The 23,448-nt window shown below is 40.4% G+C and overlaps 1 protein-coding gene across 6 annotated transcripts in view; it reads right to left on the reverse strand.

The window, feature by feature from the left end:
• Positions 1-23,448, reverse strand: part of RASGRP3 (RAS guanyl releasing protein 3) — a 121,279-nt gene that overhangs the window by 79,934 nt on the left and 17,897 nt on the right. For 3 of the 6 annotated variants that reach the window (XM_006168797.2, XM_027768416.1, XM_006168796.2), the window contains exon 1: positions 5,769-6,085. The exons of 2 other annotated variants lie outside the window; for them this stretch is intronic. The gene's annotated coding sequence lies outside the window, so the exon portion shown is untranslated. Of the gene's footprint in view, positions 1-5,768; positions 6,087-23,448 lie in introns of those variants that run through there. One more of the 6 variants, XM_027768417.1, reaches the window with a different exon arrangement.

Genomic DNA, 23,448 nt, shown 5'->3' on the forward strand with positions numbered 1-23,448 from the left:
CGACCACAGTTCAAGTCCTAGACCTGGCAGCTTGAAAGTCATGCTGGGCGCATGTGCATGCATGCCCAAAATCCCAAGAGGAGAATGGAGAAGGGATTATGGTGGAGCCATCCCCCCATCCCCCACCCCCACCCCACCCCCCTGTCGTGGGGTGATTTCTCACTTTCTATCTCTCTGTCACTCATAGTACACGCACGTGCTCTATAACAAAATCTCTCTAAAACAAAAAATTCTCCCCTTAAGGGGCATGAAGTAAACCTTCAACTCCTAAAAACAATAATCTAGGAAGCTAGACCTTTAACCCATCATTTCATTTTCTTTATCAGTCTAAATTTTTCTTTTCCTTTTATCTTCTCGAAAGATTCAGAAAGTTCTGGTTATGACAGTAGTCACTAAAGAAAACATGTTTTTGAGTCAGCTCATGAATTAAACATTTTTCAGAGTTTTTTAAAATTCAAAGCTACCTTTCACCTTCACACTCAAAACAAAGTTCCTTAAGAAAGAAGCATTGGGAAAGCTCTTACTGTGGCAAAGCTGTTCACTTGCTTTCCCCCCACCTTTCAGTCCTGGCCATCACAATGCACGGCTGTCCTGTAAATTCATTAGGCATCATACGCTGCCACTTTTATGACCTTGCCAACATACTGATAAAGGTGTCAATCAATGAACTGGATTGCCATAACAGAAAATTGACCGATACTGACATGTCTCAATTATTCTAGTAATCTAAAAAGACTCTCTCATTGAGGGCAGATAATTGTGCAGAAGGGAATGGTCAAAGTGGACACTCTCCCTGGTGATTGGAGTGCACTACTATCCCATGGGAATAAGGGTGTTGTAACCATGCAGAAAGTTCTAAGAATGCTGATGGTTTTTCTGGGCAAAGAGAGTGTGTGCTGGAAAGCAGAATGTATTTTTTAAAAATATCTCAGAAAACAACTAGATCCTCTCTAAAAGCTGAGTGTTACATCATGCTACAGTTGTTATGACTGCCACTTAACCACACTGGGTCTGCAGGAGAGGAAAATGATCACTAAGTTCCTTTTAAAGCATTACCCTAAACAAATACTATTGTGTCTGTAACTAAGCTGACCCTGTTGCCAACATCAAATGCCCATAGGCTTTGGAAATACCATCATCAACATCATAAAATGGTGTATCGCAAACAAGTCATCCACTTTCTCTTTGCCTATCAGAAGAAAATAATACAAGTTACATCACATTTTTTTTTTATTGTCAGAGAGCACATGTGCTTGCCAACGAGAGAGAGAGAGAGAGAGAAAGCATTCTCTATTGGGGCATGGTCACATCACAATTCCTATCTTCCATTTCTCCTTCACATCAGGATGTTGGGCACATACACATGCTCAGTATGTTTTTCAAGCTGCCAGAATGGGGATTTGAATTGCAGCCAGTTACGTGGAGGCTGGCTCCGAATGCACAGTGCTTAGCCATTGCCCCAGGTGACATTTTTTAATCACAAAGGACAACTCCATAGATCCCATGGAAACTCATGGTCACGTAATAGTTGAAGTTGGTCTTTCTCTAGAAGACAGCAATAAGCTAGAAGAAGCTTAGCATTGGGAGTCAGGAAACCGGAGACTGCTGAGCTCTGTTAGTCACTTGCTGCATGACCACGGACAAGTTTCTCACTTTCTCCCATTCCTGCTGGAAAATGATGATGACGTCCTCCCTCTTTCACAGGATTGTGGCAAAGTTCAAGAAGTGCATTATGCCAGTAAATTCCTATGTAAATGCAAGGGTTTGTCTTCTCAGTACCAACAATGGGCTCAAAGATCAAAGCACAGTGACTCCACACACCAGACTCTGGAGGCACAGTGATCACTTGAAGCGGCAAAAAAATCCAGACTTCAAATCCCATAAAGCAATGGGAACATGGCATTCAAATAGTCAACTCTGGGGATGGTCAATGTGCAATCAATACAAAGGTAAGGGGAACCAAGGGCATTAACTCTTGGGAAACAGATGTCTTTCAAACACACAGTCTGGCAAAGACAAACAAAATATACACTGCATCCCTGACTTTGTTTCTTCACAGTAAAAGGTTCCAAGAAATTCTTCAGGCACTTCATTTTATGTCATACCAGCTCTGGAGCATAACTTGTAGACTCTGTCAGATTCTAAATCTATCCTCATATAACACCCACTGGATTTGCCAATTTCTATGAAATTCCTGGCATGGATTGGAGGTAATTCCCATTATAGGTATTCCCAGTTCTGGTTAACAGACTGCAACACTGACTAACAACTGACTGGGGCTTCATTTTAGAAGCATCAGAAGGGTAGGATTAAACATTAAAAATGCCCTCTCCTTGCTATAAATAGCTTGATCATCAAAATGTGTAATCTTGTAATGACAACCTTGAAAAACATTGATAACTTTCTCAAAGATATCCATGCATGGCCTAGTTGCTTAATTTTCCTCTTGATTAACCAAAGCCCCACCCCATTCCTGCCTATGTATTACCCAGAGCTCTTTTTCATTGTTGCCAACACTAATTCTGCTATTTAAGCAAGTACAGGAATATGGAAACTCAAATGAAAATTTTGTTTCTTAATTTTGTCAAAGAGCATGTGCACTCGCCAGAGAGAGAGCACACATACCCCCAATGGGGTGTGGTTATGCTGCAATCCCTTCTCTTCCGTCTCTCTCTCCTGTAGGGATTTTAGGCACACACATGCACATATACACACACATGCCCAGTGTGTTTCTCAAGCTGCAGAGTCTGGAATTCAAACCACCCTATAGGCCTTATGGGATTTAGTTCCCTCAACTACTAGGCCATGGGCCAGCCTGCCAAATGAAGTTTTTTAAAAAGTTCCCTTAAGGGCTGCCTAATGACCCAGAAAAGCCACAGGTTCATGGCCTGCAAATGTGACAGCCAGTGTTTACATACACAGCAGGTCAGGGGAGAAGCGACTCAGGAGCAGATGGTAGTTGCAAGCAGCATCCCAGTCAGCAGAGAGAAGCACACCTGTTCTCTGTCCTCCCTCCCCACTCCCAGCCAGCCCTTTCCCTGTCACACACACACACACACACACACACAGATTTCAGAACAAAGGGAACAAAGTGAAGGATTGTGCCCTTTCTATTCATAAATGACCCACTTAGTCAACCAACCTTCCAGGTTGAGCTGCAAAGAGCAGGTCTGATAGTTGTATCCACACTAAGCCAGTTCTTCAGGGTGGGGCCTGGATAGAATGGCTGTCTTTCAAAGGAAAGGAGTCACAGGAAAAGACGGAGAAAGGCCAGAAGAGGCAGTGAGAGCAGTGCGTTCCAGGTTAGAAATAAAGCTCCCAAGCGCTGTTTGCATCATTGGAAGGGCCACCATCGGACTGTTTTCAAAGAGCAAAACATGCCACCAGTCAGTGATCACATATAGCACAGGCTTGGACTGTCACAGAGGGAAGCCTAGCCCTTCCTGCCGTGGAGAGTTCAGAAGGGCCAACACACACATTGTGTCTGATGTTACTGTGCTGGAAAGAGATGCTTTTGCAGCTCATGAACCTTAAACTTGAAATATGTCGAATAAACATAGTTGTACTAATTTTATTTTTTAAAGTGTACAAGTTCTGGAGTCAGATCTAGGTTTGTCTGTGTCATGAACAGCCAAGTGACTAAGGGGTCTCCGAATTTTACTTTCTTCCCCTAATAAATGGGAATAATATAATAATTTATAGCACATAGAGTTATTCTGAGGCTTCTAGAAAAATAATATACTTGCTAAGCATATCATTTGGCCTAGTAAGTACACAATAAGGTAAGTTATAACTAGTAGTACTAGTATTATGATGATAATAGTAGCAGAAACGTTGAGCTTTTTTTTTTTTTTCATTTTTTGACTCTGCACACCGACCCAGACAAATTTGCCACAATTTCCTCATCTTCAAAATGAAGGCATTAAATTACACATTCTCTCATTCCTATTCATATCTCAAAGTCTTTACCTCTGAGGACGTACTCTCTGCATGTAAAATAGTGTTTATTATTTTGCTATTAACATTTTAAAAACTCAAGCTATCACTGGGTTTTCAAAATAATCTGTGGTTTTTCAAAAATTCAGCAGTTGGATCACTCAAAGGATAGCCAGACTCTCAGTTAAACCTTCCATTGCATTGTGGGAGGCTCCTGCATTTAGGAGACAATTTCACCAGAGAGTTCTTTTCCATGATCAACTTGTGGAAAAAGTGAAGCCATGCCCCCCGACAAGCTTCCCAAAGAATGGTCCAGCAGGAGAGCTGGCCCTCTGCAGTCAATCAGGGAAGTCACAGGCCACGTGGCTTAAGGTTGACCCAAAGACCATCTACAAATGGCATAAAGAGGAACAGAGGAGACAGACTTCCGTTGGCCAGTCTAGGTTTTGTGTATTCTCCTATATTTTAAGGAAAATGGAAGATGGCTTCCTAGTGCCAGACTAGTCAGGCTTTCAGACAGGGCTTTGGAAACTGCTCCCATCAGAGATTGTTAGCTCACATGGTAGTAAGACTAGTCGTGTTGAGGGAAACTGCAGCAGAACCAGCCCATCATGGGTCATTTTCAGTCTCTTCTACATACCACAAGAGGTGGGAAGGGGGAAGAGAGAGCGGTGTTCCCTTGGGGCACTGGGCAGAAACTGTGAGGAAATCACCTGGGGAAATGAGTACATGCTTCAGGGGGTCCTAGGCTCATGCCATGCGACACAGTGGGTTTGGGGAAGACTTCAAATAAAAATAGCCTCTTGCTGCTCCCCTGACAATACCCAGGCAATCTAGAAAAAGGAACCTGGTGGATTATCTGCCTGCAGCCTCTGATTCAGAGCCTGTCACTCACAAGGAGGTTTACATCCTCTATTTGGGGTGCTGCCCTCTCTCTTTTCCCCTTTTTCCTTTCCTTTCAGCAGTCTGTCTCATGACAGCCACAGGACGAATGTCCCTGAACGACAGCGCCATTCCAGTGCAGTGCCAGCTTCACAGTCCTGCCAACAGCAAGCTCCATTATCACTGAACAGACCTGAGAAAGAGCAGGCCCCCTCAGTTACTTGGGTGCCAGGCCTTTTGGGAGGTGAAAATCAGCTTCTAGCAGCTCTTTTCTAATCCAGGTCATAAACAAGAAAGAAAGACCCTAGCCATCATAAAAACACTAAAATAAGAAAGACTAGGGGCAACAAAATTGTTTTGGCTTTAAAGTTATGAAGATGAATTAGCCTGTTGAAGAAGAGAGCTATAGAATACAACCTTCAATGAGTTGGAAAGGATGCATAAAATCTAAAAGTGATTTCTAACCTACATTCAAATACTACGTGGTCAATTTTCTATATTACAGCCTATTATTCATAGTTAAAGGAGATTTTTTTAAAAATGGACTAGGAACAGTCAAGTCAGCTATACATGAAATTCACAAGCTCTTTTAAACAACTATGTTTTCAAGTTTCAATGAAAAGTCTGATTAAATTCAAACCCAGTCATCAACTCCCTTCTAGCAGTTCTCTACTTCATAACCTGAATCTTGGCTTTGCACCTAAACTAGGTTCTAAAACCAGTACCATGGGCCACCAAAATCCTGGAAATAAACTGGCTGTCTCCTAACCGGGACTCAAGCAATATGCCTCATTCAACACAAATGGCTATTAACAGGTACAAAGAAAATATCTCCCTGTACTGTGCTAGAAGGAAGCTGACGGCAGTATAAAAAGTTGGTGGCTTGCAACACACACACACACACACACACACACACACACCCCCCAAAGGAAAGTTCTCCAGATACTTACTGGGGTGGTTTTGTCGGTATTCCTCACACCAGCACTCTGCCTGTCCAGCTGCCAAGTGCCGGAGCATACCACAAGCAGCTGTTTCCTTCAAACTGGGGCTCTGTGTCTTAACCAGTCACATGTGTCTCCTGATAAATACCGCCACCGTGCCAGGAGGCCAGAAACTGAAGATCATTATTCTCATTCTCAAACCTTCTCCTACCCCCTGAGCTGGCTTAGCCATCTCATTAACATGCAGAGCAGTACATTCCACAATTTGTTTTCTTTGAGCGACAAAGGCTGAACAGCTGAGAAGTCACACTGGAGGGCAGGTCGCAGCAAACGGAAAGTTAATCGTTGTTTGTGTGGAGTGGGGGTGGGGGTGGGGAGACTGGCGGTCTCCCGCTCTCCTCGCACTCAAGTTTTCGCTGGGGTTCTCAACAGGGAGAAAAGACACCGCCCACTCGCACAGCAGGTGGAAATTGCTTGCTCTCCATGGCGGTGCCCCCAAGCACAGTCATCTACTTCTTCATCTTAGCCTTGTTCTCTCAGCTTCCCAGGCTCTCGTTTGTTGGAAGAGCCACAAGATGAAGTGGGCCAAACAGAACAAGGCAGACCCTAATGAACCATCTGGCATGCTTAGAGTCTGATTCCAAGGCCAGGGCTGCTACGCCATGGGATAGCAAAGGGTTAATGAAGAATAGCAAAGGCAGCTTTATCTAAAAAGCTAATGGACATGATTTCAGGCAGTGCAGGACCAAACTTCTGCATCGTTATCTGTTGGATGGCGTCGACATTTTTAAGGCTGCAGCAGAGCCCCTGAGATTATCAGCGAGTACACGTGGAAACAGACACGATCACTGGGTTTCCTAAGCACTTGGCAACTATGCTGCTGTTTTCTTAGGGTGCTAGAAAGGTGGCCTAGCCTGCCCTTTTATTTATGGATGTATTTATTGCTGCTCATAAGGATGGAAACCATCCTGGATCTTGTACTGAATTCATATTTCTCACCTAAGCTGATTTCCTCACACTTCCCTCCTCTCCAAAGGAGAGGTGTACCTGACCTTGGGCATCTGACTTCCTGGGTATAGAAAGAGTGGCACTTCCTGGAGTCAGTTGCTGAGCTCGCCCTTAAGGGTTGAGTAGAGATATGACAGATTCCGCTTATTTGGCCATGTGAACATCCAAAAAAGATGAGTGAAATTCCCCAGGGGATTTTGGAGCCATACCGAGCTGGTGAAACTGTCAACCTTGACTTTTCATACACAAGATCTTACTCAATAAAGAAGCGTGTGTGGGCAATCTTTCATATCTGGGCTCTGCCTTGCAATTGTTTACAATGTTAATCAAATGAGAAGTTTCTCTCCATACAGAGGATGGAGTGTTTTCCAGAAGAGCAGAAAAAAGACACAACCTCAGTCTTGCCATACTTTCAGAGGACTAGTTTGTTATCAACTCAGGAGAGTCCAAAGTACAAACGGAAAAACTCTGCCAAGTGTCAAAACACATCCTTTCTAAGGGTTTAAAGATAGTCATTGAAATAAACTTCAGATCTCAAAATGGAATGCACTAAAATAAATGTCACCTTCATAGGCATTTTTGCTCCTGTGTTGATGTGACAGTCTTCAGTCAGAATGGGAAAAGGAGGCTTATGGAGGGTCTGATTTTGTTTTATTTATACTTGGTATTTATAGTAACAAGCCTTTGTGACCTGATGGCACTTTATTTACAGCTTACTGAGTTAATTTCCCTGATGATCCATTGCATACCACAGAGCTAAAAAGAGACTTTATGGAGACTTTTCAGCATGTGTTTGCAAGAGAAAGAGAGAAAGAGAGCACCCCTCCCCGGTGGGAGTGGTCACATTACATCCCCTTTTCCTCTATTTCTCCATCCTGTCAGGCTTTGGGGGGGGGGTGTGTGCACACATGCACCTGGTGTGTTTTTCAAGACGCCAGGGCCAGCATTTGGCCCAAGGCTGGCCATGTGGGATCCAGCCACCAATGCTCCGTGTGTAACCACTGCAGTACAGGCCAGCCCTGCTTTTACCTTCCTTGATCTTTTGGCTCTATTTGATATGATGAAGCGCTTCTTGAGAGATTCTCACATGGCTTCTGTACAATTGTATTCCTCCCCCTCGCCCTCCTATGTGCACCATTCTTCTATCTGCCCCTCCAATGTGAAAATCCCCTCTTCTCTTTTTGTTCTCTAACATCTCTCATGTGTTTTAATTCATTACTGAATGACTAGCATGGTTTCCTGGTTAGTCATCCTGCCTCCAAAAAGCATTCTCTGCTCTCAATTTATCTTTTACACTTTACAAGTGAAAGTCACTCAGAGGCGAAGCTGGCACCTTAGAGAACTTTGTATTCCCAGAACCTGTGACAGGGCTTCCTATCATCCTTCTTCCCTCTTTTGTATATTCTGCTGCTATTGTGTTTCTTATTCTGTTATAATTAGGTCTTCATGTATCTAGGTTTCATTGAAACTTTTTCAACCTTAGAGAAGGCTATGATTTATTAATTTTATAGCCTGCAATGCCTAATACACTCCCTGACACACAGTGGACAACATGGCTGACAAAATGCTCAATGAATAAACAACCGATTAGAAAGACGTGCCTATTGTCTTTTCTTTTAAGAAAAGAGATGAGAAATTTTTGCAGGCCAGCCAATAGTTGCTAAAGTGACTAAGGTAGTTGGATTCCACATGGCCCACCATACAGTTCAAGTCCTGGACCCAGTGACTTGAAAACATACCAGACTCATGTGCATGTGTGCCCCAAATCCCAAAAGAATCAGTGAAGAAAAAAGGATTGAATGTGACCATTCCTCATGGAGGTTGTTTTCTCATTTTCTTTCTTTCTTGTTTTCTCTCCACCACATGCCCTCTGACGAATTAGGGAGAAAAAATTGTAAAATTTGAGTTTATGTTAGGCTACAAAAAAATCTGAAGTAATTTTTCCCCAACAGAAATTATTCTGACTTCATTTTATAACCCCACTGTCATAAAACTATAAACTAATTATCAAAGTATAAGTCAAAAAAGAAGTCAATCTCTTTATATCTTTTCTTTAAAAAAAAAATCATTGATTAGAGAAAACAAACAAAGGGCAATAATAGAATGCTTAGAGCTTCCATTAATGAGACTACCATAAATCCAATGTCGTGGGGCATAGCCAAAACAAGAAGTAGAGGCAAGTGGACCTAAGAAAAAGCAGAAAAACAATAGACAATAATCATGGGGAAATGTGGAAGATATTAAGAAGGTGTTCCCAACAAACATTTTCAGTTCAGATTACTTAACAATCAGGTTCTCTCTGAACTTCAAGCCACAGATAGCTCCTAGGCTATATATCATCAGAAAAGTCATGATGTATTTTTCTATGTTTTGTTATGCAAAAATGCATTATGATTTTTCCAATGACCCAATACAATGTTCAAGTAAACAAAAGTAACAGAAAGCTAACATAATACTCAACTCAAAAAACAAACAAACAAACAAACAAACAAAGAAACTGGGGCCAGCAGGTAGTTTAGTTTGATATCAATCGTCATTATACGTTAAGAATTTTATAACGTTAAGGCACTGGATTCCATGTGGCTGACCATAGTTTGAGTCCCAGACCTAGAGGCTTGAAAATCATACCTGGCACATACATGTGCATTTCCAAAATCCTGAGAGGAGAATAAAGGAGAGGGATTGCAGTATGGCCATCCCCACTGGAGGGTGATTTCTCACTTTCCCTCTAACTGTCTCTCTCCTCTGTGGTAAGTGCACATACCCTATGACAAAAAACTTTAATAAAAAAAAAAACTGATAAAACACAGTAAATGAAACCACAGACTAACCTCACATATAAACAAAGTTTATCCTGAAGATACAAACATATCTCAACAGTAAGGAATTCATTAGCATAATTAAGACATAAATAAATCAGTGGAGAAAGACTTTGGACTACAATAGATAATCTTGAAGTCATTCGATAAAATTTATTATCCAATTTTTTTGAGGGGAGAGATTTTTGTTATGGGGGTGTGTACTTGCTGGACAGACAGAGAGAAATAGAGAAATAAAAAGTGAAAAATCACCCCCTAGGGGGATGGCCATGCCACAATCCCTTCTCCTCCAGTCTCTGCTGGGCAATTTTTAAGCCACCAGGTCCAGGACTCAAACTGCAGTTGGCCATGTGGGAATTCAGCACCTTAATTACCATGCCACCTGCTGACCCAATATCAAATTTAATTAATACAATGGAGTTATAAAATTCTTAACGTATAATGACGATTGATATCAAACTAAACACACACACACACCCTACTTAATAGTCAAACCCTAAGGCCAGCCGGGTGGCATGGAGGTAAAGGCAGCTAGATCTCACATGGCTGACAGCACGTTTCGAGTCATGGATCTCAGGGCTTTAAAAACATACATATGCATACACAAAATCCTAAGAGGAGAATGGAGGAGAAGGGACTGTGGTGTGGCCATCCCCCACTCCCCACTGACGGAAGCTTTCTCTCTCTTTTTCTGGTAGCCCATGGGCCTTATATTAAAAAACAAACAAACAAAAAAGTGACTAGAGGTAGTAGGATTAAACGCAGAAACCAGAAAAAGACGTTCATTATCAAGGCCATCAATTAGCTCTGTCCTGGACATTTGAACCATTGCATCCAGGTAAGAAAAGTAAACTAAAGAATTATGACTAAACAAGAGATAAAATGATTCATCCTGCAGAAGTTACAATAATTTGCTCAGGTAGAATCGACTAAAAAATGTTTTAAATAATTACAAATTTCAGTGAAAATAAAGTCACAAAATACACAAAGTTAAAAGTATTTTCCATATAACAGCCAAAAATGTTAGAAAACATAATGGGGAAAAAACCTTATTTTAATAATAGCCACAGCAATAAAACTTAGAGGAATAACAACAAACAATAAGTAAATAACCTACAAAAAATGTATAGCATTTTACTGAGAAAATTAAAATATTTTGATAAATGGAGACTTATTTTTCTGAATGGGAAGACTCAATGTCGTAAAAATGTCAATCTCCCAAATTAATTTATAAATATAACCAAATTTTACAAACAGGTCAAATTAGAAATCCAAAAGTAGGAGAAGGGACTGTGGTGTGGCCATCCCCCACTCCCCACTGACGGAAGCTTTCTCTCTCTTTTTCTGGTAGCCCATGGGCCTTATATTAAAAAACAAACAAACAAAAAAGTGACTAGAGGTAGTAGGATTAAACGCAGAAACCAGAAAAAGACGTTCATTATCAAGGCCATCAATTAGCTCTGTCCTGGACATTTGAACCATTGCATCCAGGTAAGAAAAGTAAACTAAAGAATTATGACTAAACAAGAGATAAAATGATTCATCCTGCAGAAGTTACAATAATTTGCTCAGGTAGAATCGACTAAAAAATGTTTTAAATAATTACAAATTTCAGTGAAAATAAAGTCACAAAATACACAAAGTTAAAAGTATTTTCCATATAACAGCCAAAAATGTTAGAAAACATAATGGGGAAAAAACCTTATTTTAATAATAGCCACAGCAATAAAACTTAGAGGAATAACAACAAACAATAAGTAAATAACCTACAAAAAATGTATAGCATTTTACTGAGAAAATTAAAATATTTTGATAAATGGAGACTTATTTTTCTGAATGGGAAGACTCAATGTCGTAAAAATGTCAATCTCCCAAATTAATTTATAAATATAACCAAATTTTACAAACAGGTCAAATTAGAAATCCAAAAGTCTATTCAAAAGAATAAAAAACTGAGGATGGTAAAGAAAATTTTTAGAAAAGAATAATGAGGATGATATTAGATGTTCAACAGGGTAAAAATGTTAAAATTTTAAAATTGAGTACTGGGGGCAAAAGCAGCAGAGCGGTGAAACAGAACAGGAGGCCTAGAAATGTAAATGCAAGTACTGTACCGAAATGTTTATTATTTGTTAAATATGTCTACTGGGATAAGGACGGATTATTCAATAACAAATTGAGTAGTTAACTATTAAGAAAAATAAAGATGCAACTATTACTTCATGCCACATGTAAAGTAAATGCCTGGTAGACTAAAATAATAAAGGTGAAAATGAACTACACACAAGCTTAAAGAAAAGGATGTGCATAATGCTATAGTCTCAAAACTATTGTAATCGTGATTAAATACTTTTATCATGTAAATATAATCATTATCATAAACACAAACCATAAAGAAAAGCCTTAAAATATTTAAATAATAAGATGGAAAATTTATGTCTGTCCAACACAACCCCACCATAACCAAACTTAAATCACAAGCTACAAAATGAGATGAAAAAGTGAAACTTATATATAAAAAAAAAAGTGAAGCATATGAAAAGGGCTTTAAAACATTCATTGAATGCATACTATGAAAACCTACGAATGAATTTCACAATTTTTGCACCAAAATAAACTCATACTTTAATTCCATTTTTCCACAAACTTGTTTTTTCAGAGTTTTTTGTTTGTTTGTTTGTTTTGTTTTTTGCTATAGGGCGTGTGCGCTCACCAGAAAGAGAGAGACAGAGAGATAGAAAGCAAGAAATTACCCTCCAGGGGGGATGGCCACACCACAATCCCTTCTCCTCCGTTCTCCTCTGAGGATCTTGGGCACGCACGCACACACGTCCGGCACGAGTTTAAGCTACTGGGTCCAGGACTTGATCCACGGTCAGCTACATGGGAGTTCAGCGACCTAGCCATTGCACTAACTGCTGGTCCCCCATGAACTTCTTGAAATACTTTCAATATAGTAAAAGATTAAGGTCTTAACAAATAGCATTTACAATTAATGATTGGGCAAAGGGTATTAACAAATAGTTCACAAGGAAGTAATATCAATGGCCAATATACATATGAAAAAAATTCAGCTTCTCTAAAAATAGAGTACAAATTAAGCAATCATAAAATACTATTTATTATCTATAATTTGATCAAAATGAGAAAATGATCGGTCTCAACATTGGCAGGAGGTTTGGAAAATGGCACCTTCATACTCCGCTGGCAAGAATATAAATTGAGGAGTTGGCAGGTGGTGTGGTGGTTAAGGCACTGGACTCCCATATGGCCAACTGCGGTTCAAATTCTGGACCTGGTGGCTTGCTTTCTCACTTTTCCTTTCTCTGGTCAAATTAAAACGTAATAATAATAACAAAAGAAATAATTTTTTAAAAGAATATAAGTTGGTACACTATGTGAGGATAATTCAGTCACATATAGCAAAAAATTTTAAAGACATGATTATTCTCTAAACTAGACAATTCCTGTTCTAGAAATACACTTCAAAAAAAATGTACATTGTGTATGTATGAGAATGTTTCTCATAATATTTATACTAGTGAAAAATTAGAAATAATCTGTGTATAGTTGAATAAATAGAATGCATTAATAAGGCATATCACTATGCAATTATTATAACATAATGTTTATATATATATATATAGATATATATGTATACTTTTTTTTCAAGTTTTGCTATAGGTCATATGCACTCACTGGAGAGAGACAAAGAGAGAGAAAGAGAGAGAGAGAGAAAGTGAGAAATCACCCCCCAGTGGGATGGCCATGCTGCAATCCCTGCTCCTCCCTTCTTTCAGAATTTTGGGCAGGCACACCCACAAGCACACATGTTTTTCAAGCCACCGGGTCTGAAACTCGAACCACACAGTCAGCCATGTGGGACCCAGCCACCTTGACCTCTGTACTACCTACTGTCCCCTGGAATGTATTATTAACATGGAAAAATATTTCAGCATAGGCTAAGGGGAAAACACAGGTTACAAATGTTTACTCAGTACAAACCCCTTTTTCTGAGAAAGGATGTGAGCATATGAGAAAATCTGAAACATTATATATTAAATTTTTAATAGAGATTTCTTTGGGAGTTGGGGATTATGTATTTTTCTCATCTTCTTTATGCTTTTCTGCATTTTTCCCACTGCTTCCATGATAAATATGTATTCGTTTTTCTTTTTTTTACATTTTTTATAAAATTGCCAGAGGGCATGTGCATTCACCAGAGAGAGACAGAAAAAACAAAAAGTGAGAGAATGAGACAGAAAGAAAGGGAGGGAGATAGCACTCCTCCCTTCCACACCCATGGGGCATGATCACATCCAAATCCCTTCTTCATTTCTTCATCATTTTGTAATTTGGGGTTCATAAACACATACAGACACAGACACACACACACACCAAGCATGGTTTTTAAGCCTCCAGGGATGGGATTTGACCCATAGTTGGCCATGTGGGATCTAGCTCCCTTAACTACCTGGCAACAGAGCCAATCTTAGTTCATTTTATTTTATTAAAATTTTTTTAGAGGTATTTTTGCTATAGGGCACATGTGCTTTCTGGAAAGACAGACAGAGACAGAATGTGAGAAATCACCCCTAAGGGGGTGGCCATACTGCAATCCCTTCTCCTCCATCTCCTCTCAGTGTCTTGAGCATCCACACACATGAACCATGCATGAGTTTGAAGCCACTTGGTCCAGGATTCTAACTGTGGTAGACCATGTGGGAGTCCAGCACCTTAACCACTATGCCACCTGCTGGCCTCCTTCAAAGGATGAGATCTTTTTGAAATAGGAAAAGGGATACTAGACCTACATGGTACTTAAGTACAGAAAGGGGAGAAAGCCATTGGGAAGAAAAGAGATTTAATAAAAAGGATCGAGGGCAAAAACAGGTTCACCACCCATTTGGAAAACCAAGTGTTCCTTCTAAGTTTTGCTTCTCTGATTTGCTGGTCCTGAATCCATCATTTGTTTTTGTTTTACTTTAGGGTGCACTTGCTGGAGACAGATAGAGACAGAGAGAGAGAAAGTGAGCTATCACCCCCCTAGAGGGGATGGCCACACCAAATCCCTTCTCCTCCATTCTCCCTTGGGATTTCATGCACACAGGCACATGCACCCAATGTTTTCTCAAGCCTCTGGGTTCGGGACTTGAACCTTGTGGTCGCCATATGGGATCCAGCAAGTCACCTGCTGGCCCCCTGGCCCCATCATTTGGGCAGCATATTACCTGGAGTGGTAGAACTAGAAGGTTCAAAGAATGCAGGAAGAGGCAGGAAGTTTGGTTTTGCATGAGCACTTTGAATTTAGTTTCTTAGGGATGACTCAGTGGCCTTTGTGCCTGTCTAAGGCAGTCCCTTAGGTAGAAATTCCCAAATGGCCCCCACATCATACACACATATGGGCATGACCTGCCTGCTGCCTGCTGCCTGCTCCCTCCTGGTCCATCTGCCTAGTGCCAAACTGTGAACAAACTGCTCCCAATTGCTGACACATCACCTGATCACCTGCTGGTCCATCTGAATCATTAACAGACACATCTTTTTTTAAATTTATTTACATTTTATTTATTTATTATTGTTTTTCAATTCACCAGAGAGAGACAGAGAGAGAGAAAGAGAAGAAGCAAGCCACCAGGTCCAGGATGCGAACCACAGTCAGCCATCTGGGAGTCCAGCACCTTAACTACCATACAACCTACTGGCCCCAACAGACCTTTTTTTTTTTTTTTTAGAGGTTTTTGCTATAGGGCGCATGTGCGCGCCAGACAGAGAGAGACAGAGAGACAGAAAGCGAGAAATCACCCCCCGGGGGGATGGCCACACCACAATCCTTTCTCCTCCATTCTCCTCTTGGGATTTTGGGCACACACGCACACGCGCCCGGCGTGAGTTTAAGCCACAGGGTCTGGGACACCAACCACGGTCGACTACGTGGGAGTCCAGCGACATAGCCATTATGCTAACTGCTGGTCCCCAGACACCATTTTTTAAAGATCCCCCCCACCTTCTTTTCCTTTCAGGTGGGGGGACCTTGTTTATTTGCAGCACTGATTTCTTATCCTTCTAGCTCTCTTGCCCAATCTCGTTCTTAGACATATTTTTGTTATATATTTTCTGCTTCTCTTTTCTTCTTCCCATGTTTGTCTAAGTATCATGAAAATTTTCTCTAACTCTCTTCTTTTTCTATTTTTACTTTTTTTGTAAGATTATTGCTGTAAGGCACATGCATTCACCAGAGAGAGAGAAAGTGAGAAATCACCCCCCAGGGAGTTGACCATGCTGCAATCCCTTCTCCTCCATTTTGCTCTTGGGATTTTGGGCATGCACGCACATGCACTCAGTATGAGTTTCTAGCCATCAGGTCCAGGACTCGAACTATGGTCAGCCATGTGGGAGTCCAGCACCTTAACCACTATGCCACCTGCTGGCCCCAACCCTCTTGCTCTTTCCTTTTTCTTCCATTTGAAATGTGTATGAGCCACAATAAGTACACATTCACCACCAGTTAATCATGAATTATGTTAGCTACATTCTAGTAACAAAAAAAAAAAAGAAGAAGAAAGCATTTAACCCCTAAGTCTTCTGAGCAAAGCAAATTAGTGTCAATAAATGAAAAATAGGGACTAGCAGATAGTGTAATGCTTATGTCACTGGAGTCTCATGTATTTGACCACAGTTTAAGCCTCAAACTCAGTGGCTTAAAATTCATGCCAGGCACGTGTGCATGTATGCCCAGAATCCCGAGAGGAGAATAGAAGAGAAGGGATTGTGGCATGGCCATCCACCTGGGGGGTGTTTTCTTGCTTTCTGTCTCCCTGTCTCTCTTTCTGTCTCTCTGTCTCTCTGGTGAGTGCATGCACCCTATAGCAAAAACTCTCTAAAAATAGTAATAAATAAATAAGTAAATAAACTGTGTGTAATGCACATTGCATTTAGAGATTTACTCAAATATGTGACAAATATATCTATTCTCCAAGTTGGTAATCTCTTTGGGAGAAAAGAGAAATGTGTAAAAAGCCATAAATAACAGTAATTATTATAAATAATGGAAATTAATATCAATGATATATGATAATACAATTAGTATCTATTAACACATGAAAAAACATAATTTTTCACAATATGCATTTCCTGAGAACTTTATGAAAACCCTTGGAATACTATATTATGCTGCTATATAACAAGCAAATATCTCACAGTGATTTTCTTTTTTAAAGGAATTGTTTTATTTAATTTTATTCATCATGATTATTATTTTTAATTTGATCAGAGGGAGACAGAGAGAGAGAGAAAGTGAGAAAGCAAGCTGCCAGGTCCGGGACTCTAACTGTAGTCACCATGTGGGAATCCAGCACCTTAACTACCATGCTTCCTGCCGGCCCCTCTCACAGTGATTTTCTAAACAAATGCTATTACTACTCACAAATGACCTTTTGTGAAGTTCATTAGCCTGCCCACAGCTGATAAAGAGCAGAGAGAGAGAGGTGTGCTCAGATCAGTGTCACTCCAGAGCCTGCACATCAACCCCCTAAAATGATTTGGTAGCTATCATTGTTTTTGTAGATTTGCTAATCCTCATCTATCAATAACTAATCCTATTTATCCTCAAACACAACAGCCAAGTCAATCGTATTGGATTTGAGGGATCTAATCATTGGCATCACAACAGTGGCTTGCTCTTATTATCCGTGGCTGTTGGGTGATATTTCAGCCAGTGATGTCAGCTAAGTGGTTGTGGAAAGATCTGGTAGAATGAAAGTCATTTATAACACATGGATAAATGCATTCAGTGGCTTAAAAACATTTTGATTTCCAAACAACTGATTAACAAGTGAACCTCTGGAACACAATCCATCATAAATTGGAAACAGGCTGTATATAAAGAATGAATGTGGACAGCCTCTTGCAGAAGAGGCCTCTGCAGAAGGCATCTCTATATCCCAGCCTCTGGGCCCCTCTTTGTTCAGCATCCCTGAAGAAACTCACACATTTCTGTGTACATCAGTCCTGATTAAAAATAGACTTTCTCAGGGCCAGCAGGTGGCATAGTAGTTAAGATACTGGACTCCCCAGTGGCTTGAAACTGACGCTGGGAGCATCCTGAGAGACTGAAGAAGGGATTGCGTTGTGGCCATCCCTCGGGGTGAGGGGTGGGGGATGATTTCTTGCTTTCTGTCTGTCTCTTTGGTGAACGCACACATCTTATGACAAAAATCTCTCTAAAACACACACACACACACATACACACACACACACGTAGACTCTCTGTTCTTTTTCCTTTCCCTGTTTCCTTTTTCTTTTTGCAAAATTTCATCTACTTTTAAAAAATATATTGCCCTTAGTATAATTGCATTTACCTCATTTAGTTTCTTTAAGTTTACCTTTATCACACTATTTTTCTCTAAAAATATTCCCCTCTGTTTAATCAATGTCTTAAGCTAGAGTAGATTTCTAGTTGAAGTCAATAAGCCTCAGAAGGAAAAATACAGCATTCATGCCACAAAACACCTTGCTTAGCCCAGGCAGTTAGACAGTTACGCTTCTCCTGGTGGATTTATCTCAAAACTCTGATTTGACAGCAGCTTTCATTAGTCTTTGAGGCTCTCACCCCTATAAACCGCAGACTAGTGGTAAAGTTAATCTGAATCTAGATCTCAAATGCTGCAACTATTTCCGGATTTCTTTTAGTTCTTCAAGAGTCGCCTTTAGAAAAAAAATAAATATCCTGAGGTTTGCCTCTGCGCATTTTTCTGAGAATCACTTAGTGTGCAGAGAATAATTTTAGGGCCATTTTCAGATTTATTGTTTCCTTTCCGTATAGGCATCAGCATGGTGACTATTTTAACACACAAAATACAAAGCTGATTCAGGGACAAATGAGATAGAGGAAATATGTAAATACCTTTTTTTCCCCCCTCAAATTGTGTAATCGCTGTGGGAAGTGGGGGCACAATGTGATTTTCATAAGAGTCACAGGAACACTGCAGTTAGAACTCTGAATCTTCTCGTCTTCTCATATGCTAACTCTCAGCTTCTGCTGCCACTTCTTCCCATCAATCAGCACAGGTCTGAGTCCACTCAATGCTCCGGGTTCACACTGCAGCTCACTGGCCATGGCTAGAAGATGATGCTATTCCCAACTCACTGAGATAAAATGCATCTTTATCTCATTTCAAAATGCAATATGGGGGAAGCAGCAATTAGCGTAATGGCTATGTCACTGGACTCCCATGTAGTCGACCGCGGTTCACGTCCCGGACCCGGTGGCTTAAAACTCACGCTGGGCATGTGTGCATGCGTGCCCGCCCAAGATCACGAGAGGAGAATGGAGGAGGAGGTATTGCGGTGTGACCATCCCCCCGGGGGTGATTTCTCGCTGTCTCTCTGTCTCTCTCTGTCTGTCTGGCGAGCGCACACGCCCTATAGTGGAAAAAAAATTGCAATATGGGATAGAAAAACATATCTCATACATACATATATGTATTAGGCTCTAGTTTTCCATTTTATAAAATTCCATACTCTATAAATATATTTCTTCCCTCAGTGCATCATACTCATCTATATTGGCTCTAAAGTCAATAATAATGATTTCTTTTAATAAATGAGTGAATGAATGGATGGATGAATTTAATTTTTAAAAAATTTTTAAAGAGAGATTTTTAGCTATAGGGCACATGCACTCACCGGAGAGACAGGGACAGAGAGACAGAAAGTGAGAAATCACCTCCCAGACGGGATGGCCATGCCACAATCTCTTCTCCATTCTCTTTGGGCTCTTGGGCATGCATGCACACATGCCCAGTATGAATTCTAAGTTTCTGGGTCCGGGACTTGAACCATGGTCAACTACACGGGAGTCCAGCAATGCAACCATTATGCCATCTGCTGGTCCTTCAATTAATTTATTTTTACTCTATGACCATAGTTATAAAATAGTCATGTTGGGGCCAGCAGATGGCATAATGGTTATGTTGCTGAACTCCCACGGTTGACCATGGTTCATGTCCTAGACCTGGCAGTTTAAAACTCATGCTGGGTGTGTGTGCATGCATGACAAAGATCTCAAGAGCAGAATGGAGGAGAAAGGACTGCAGTGTAGCCAGCCCCTGTTGAGGTGATTTCTCGCTTTCTATCTCTCTGGTGAGAGCACATGCCCTATAACAAAAGTCTCTCCAAAAGAATTAAATAGTCATGCTAATTTGATGCCAAATCTGTCTGCTCACAATTGTCATTCTAAACAATGCCAATGTTTCAGTTAATCATTTTCGCTCTTCACTTTAATTATCAGATTATCCAGACCAAATTCACCAACTACAACTCCTGTTTTCCAGCCTTAGTGCTGAACTATTTGCTTAAGTTTTAATCCAACCATCTCAGCCTCTAGGTTATAAATCTGTAGGGCGTGGGCTTTAGACCTCACTTCCATATTTCCATATGCTTTTCTAAAATATCACTCTGTTGTATACTCGATTATGTAGCACCATGATTTACTCATGCTGTGTTTGCCCAGTATTTTGTTTACAGGCTTGGTATTACTTAAACGTTTGTGTGTAAAAAGATTTCAGATAACATATTTTTTTCTTATGACTTCCTGGGAAAACCCAAAGGCAATCACAAGCAGAGTAGGCATGGTGGTTGAGTCTCCTAGATTCCACATAGCCAACTGCATGGTTCGAGTCCGAGAGCCAGCAACTTGGGAAAAACACCAGGTGCATATGTGTGCCTGTGTGCTCACACACCCCAAAGTAGGAAGAAATGGAGGAGAAAGGACTGAGGCCTAACCATTCCCCACAGGTGCATGTGTGTGTGCTTTCTCACTTTCCTTCTTTCTCTCTCCCCCATAAGTGCATGTGCCCTCTGGCAAACTTAAAATTAAAAAAAGAAAAAAAGATACTAGGAAAATTTATAAATTTCCCCCAATTTTAATTAAATAAGTTGTATTTTGGACTCATGTTTGTGATTGTCATTCTTATTATCGAAAGCAATAGCTCAATTTATACTGGGGTGAAGCTTCTCAAACTGTGGAATCACTGGGCGAGGGAATCAAAACTGAGAGGAGAGCATTTTATCCTTACTATAGATCAGAGGATGTAAGAAAGCCCAATATTGACTGATGGAAGAAACATCTGGTAGCAAGAAATTGATGCAGATGAGTATGGGCTACCACAATTGAAATATCGATCTAAATCGTGAAGCTTTGAAAGATATTTTAGTTCCTATAAATTCTTCTTAGACTTATGTGCCAATGGCCAGAGTAATGACATTATTACACTGAAGAATAGTTTTGTTTCCTTTTAATAAAATAAGAAAAGAAAGACTTTTGTGTAATTTTTTTATTTTATAAGAGATTTAAATTTAAAAAGCAATGTATGTGCATTGTCTTGTAGTATTTTGAACAACACAAAGATACATGTAAAGAAAAATTTAATAACTCTGCTTTCCTATCTGTTCCCATCTCACTGAGATAACATGCATCTTTTTCTGTCTCATTCCAAAATGTAATATGGGGTAGAAAGATATATCTCATACATACATACATATATGTGTGGGGTTCTAATTTTCCATTTTTCATAAACCCCATTACTCTATAAACTAATTTTTTCCTTACTGTATCATAATCACTATATTGGCTCAAGTAAATAATATAGATTTAATTTATTCTTTCTTTTTTAAACGTTTTATGTTTCTTTCTTTCTCTCAAGATGCACACTCAAAAGCACCCCCAATAAGGTCTTCACCCATGATCACTCCCAGCCTCAGCTGGTCCAGACCACAGGCATGCACCCAGCATAGTCAGGGAGGACCCAAGATATGAACCAGGATCTTTCTTAGGTGGGTCTGGTTGCAATACCACTGCACCACCCCTGGCCACTAATTTATTCTCTTTAATAGCTGCATTCCTCTCTACAGTATTGTACTGACGTATTTTCAGATTGTTCTCAGTTTTTACCTGTATAAAAAATGCTGCATTAAACACCCTTACACATGTCTTTAGTTGCCAGTCCTTTTATTTCCATAGTATAATCCCACCAAAAGTGGGATTAGTATGATTGCAAAATTATTCATATACCAAGATTCTCCCCTTGATCAAACTGTAGCCAAGTAGGTTCTTCTGAGTCCTCTTTCCAAACTAGGTCTCAACCTTGGCCTATAAAGATTTGAAGAAATCCTAGCATACATAGTTTGCCCTATAAAGTCTTGAACAAATTCGAACACAGTTTCCAACAGCTCAAGGCCACATTCCTAAAATGACTCTAGCCCCACTTAAAGTATCTGCCGGCAAAAACTCACAGTTGCCCGAAGAACATACTCTTCATTTCATCAACACCTGAGGATAGGGTTTCTGTGGGACAGTAGAATCTTGATTTCAGCTAGTAAGCATAGCTGGCCAAATCACATTTACACTGACCAATCCTTTGTAATTTTTCAGTTTCCTGACTCTACTGAGCCTCCACTGACCTCTCCCTACTCCCTCATTCTCCTTGTTAAACACCTGGTTACTTCTGTACAAATTAAGATTGAATTCCATTCTTGTAGGATTCTGTTTCCTATTGCAGTGGCCATGGCTGTTAAAAATTTATCCTTCCCACTTTAACTAGCATCTGAAGTTATTTTTAACTCAAACATTCCCCAAATTAAACTAAAAGCAATGCAAGGTCATGGATTTAAAAATCCTGAGAAATGTCCATTTTTTTTTTTTGAGAGATTTTTCACTATAGGGCGCGTGCGCTCGCCAGACAGACAGAACGCCGCAATCTCCTCCATTCTCCTCTTGGGATCTTGGGCACGCACGCACACGCGCCCGGCGTGAGTTTTATTTTTAAGCCACCGGGTCCGGGACACGAACCGCGGTCGACTACGTGGGAGTCCAGCGACATAGCCATTACACTAACTGCTGGTTCCCAGAAATGTCAATTTTGAGGGTCAAGATTATAGCATAGAGCCACTAAAATTTTATTTCAGAGTTATATACCACAAAGCATATTTAGGAAGTCATTTATGTTGACTTATTTTTCACATAGAATAATATATATTTAAAAAACAGAGCACCTGACCCAACTGACAAAAATGTGTCAAAGTTAGACATTGGAGTCTACTTACCCCCAACTAGTCTATGTTATCTGTACCCAACAAAAGCTCCATGAACTCTGTAGACCATTCCGGGCATGGAATCTATCGCTTGTTGCTTAAAAGAAAATGTCTTCATGAACAAAAAGTGAACTGACCTGATATTAAGAACAAAAATGTGGAGCCAGCAGGTAGTATGGTGGTTAAGGCACTGGATCCCACATGGCTGGCTACATGGTTCATGTCCTGGACCCAGCAGCTTAAAAATAATACGAGGTGTACGTGCGTGCATGCTCAGATTCCTGAGGGGGAATGGAGGGGAAGGGATTGCAGCATGCCCCATCTCCCATAGGGGGTGATTTCTTACTTTTCCTCTCTCTGTGTCTTTTCAGTAAGTGCACACACCCTCTGGCAAAAACAAAAGCAAAAGAAGAAGAAAATGTGAAGGTTGGACAAAATACATTTACCTGTACTTTTGCAGCAGGCAATGGTATTGGTGAGAATAAAGAATGAGGCCCTCCTTCACTTTATTCGCTGGGCTGTGTCCTTAAGCAACCCAGGGCCAGCTCCTCCATATGCCATCTCAGGGAGGCAGGAATGATGCCTACGATCAAAGCATAGGGATCAGGAGCACCTAACATCTACAGCTACATGGCTCCTTGCAGATGATCTTACGTCAAACCACCCCCTCTGAATTATATGGCTTCACTATATAGTTTGGTTTGGAGCTTTGGAGTGAGAAGTTGGAATACATTCGTCTGTATTTTTAACAGCTTACATACCATGTTACT

Source organism: Tupaia chinensis, unplaced genomic scaffold (genome assembly GCF_000334495.1).
Source record: "Tupaia chinensis unplaced genomic scaffold, TupChi_1.0 Scaffold146177_1, whole genome shotgun sequence".
Lineage (NCBI taxonomy): Eukaryota > Metazoa > Chordata > Mammalia > Scandentia > Tupaiidae > Tupaia > Tupaia belangeri.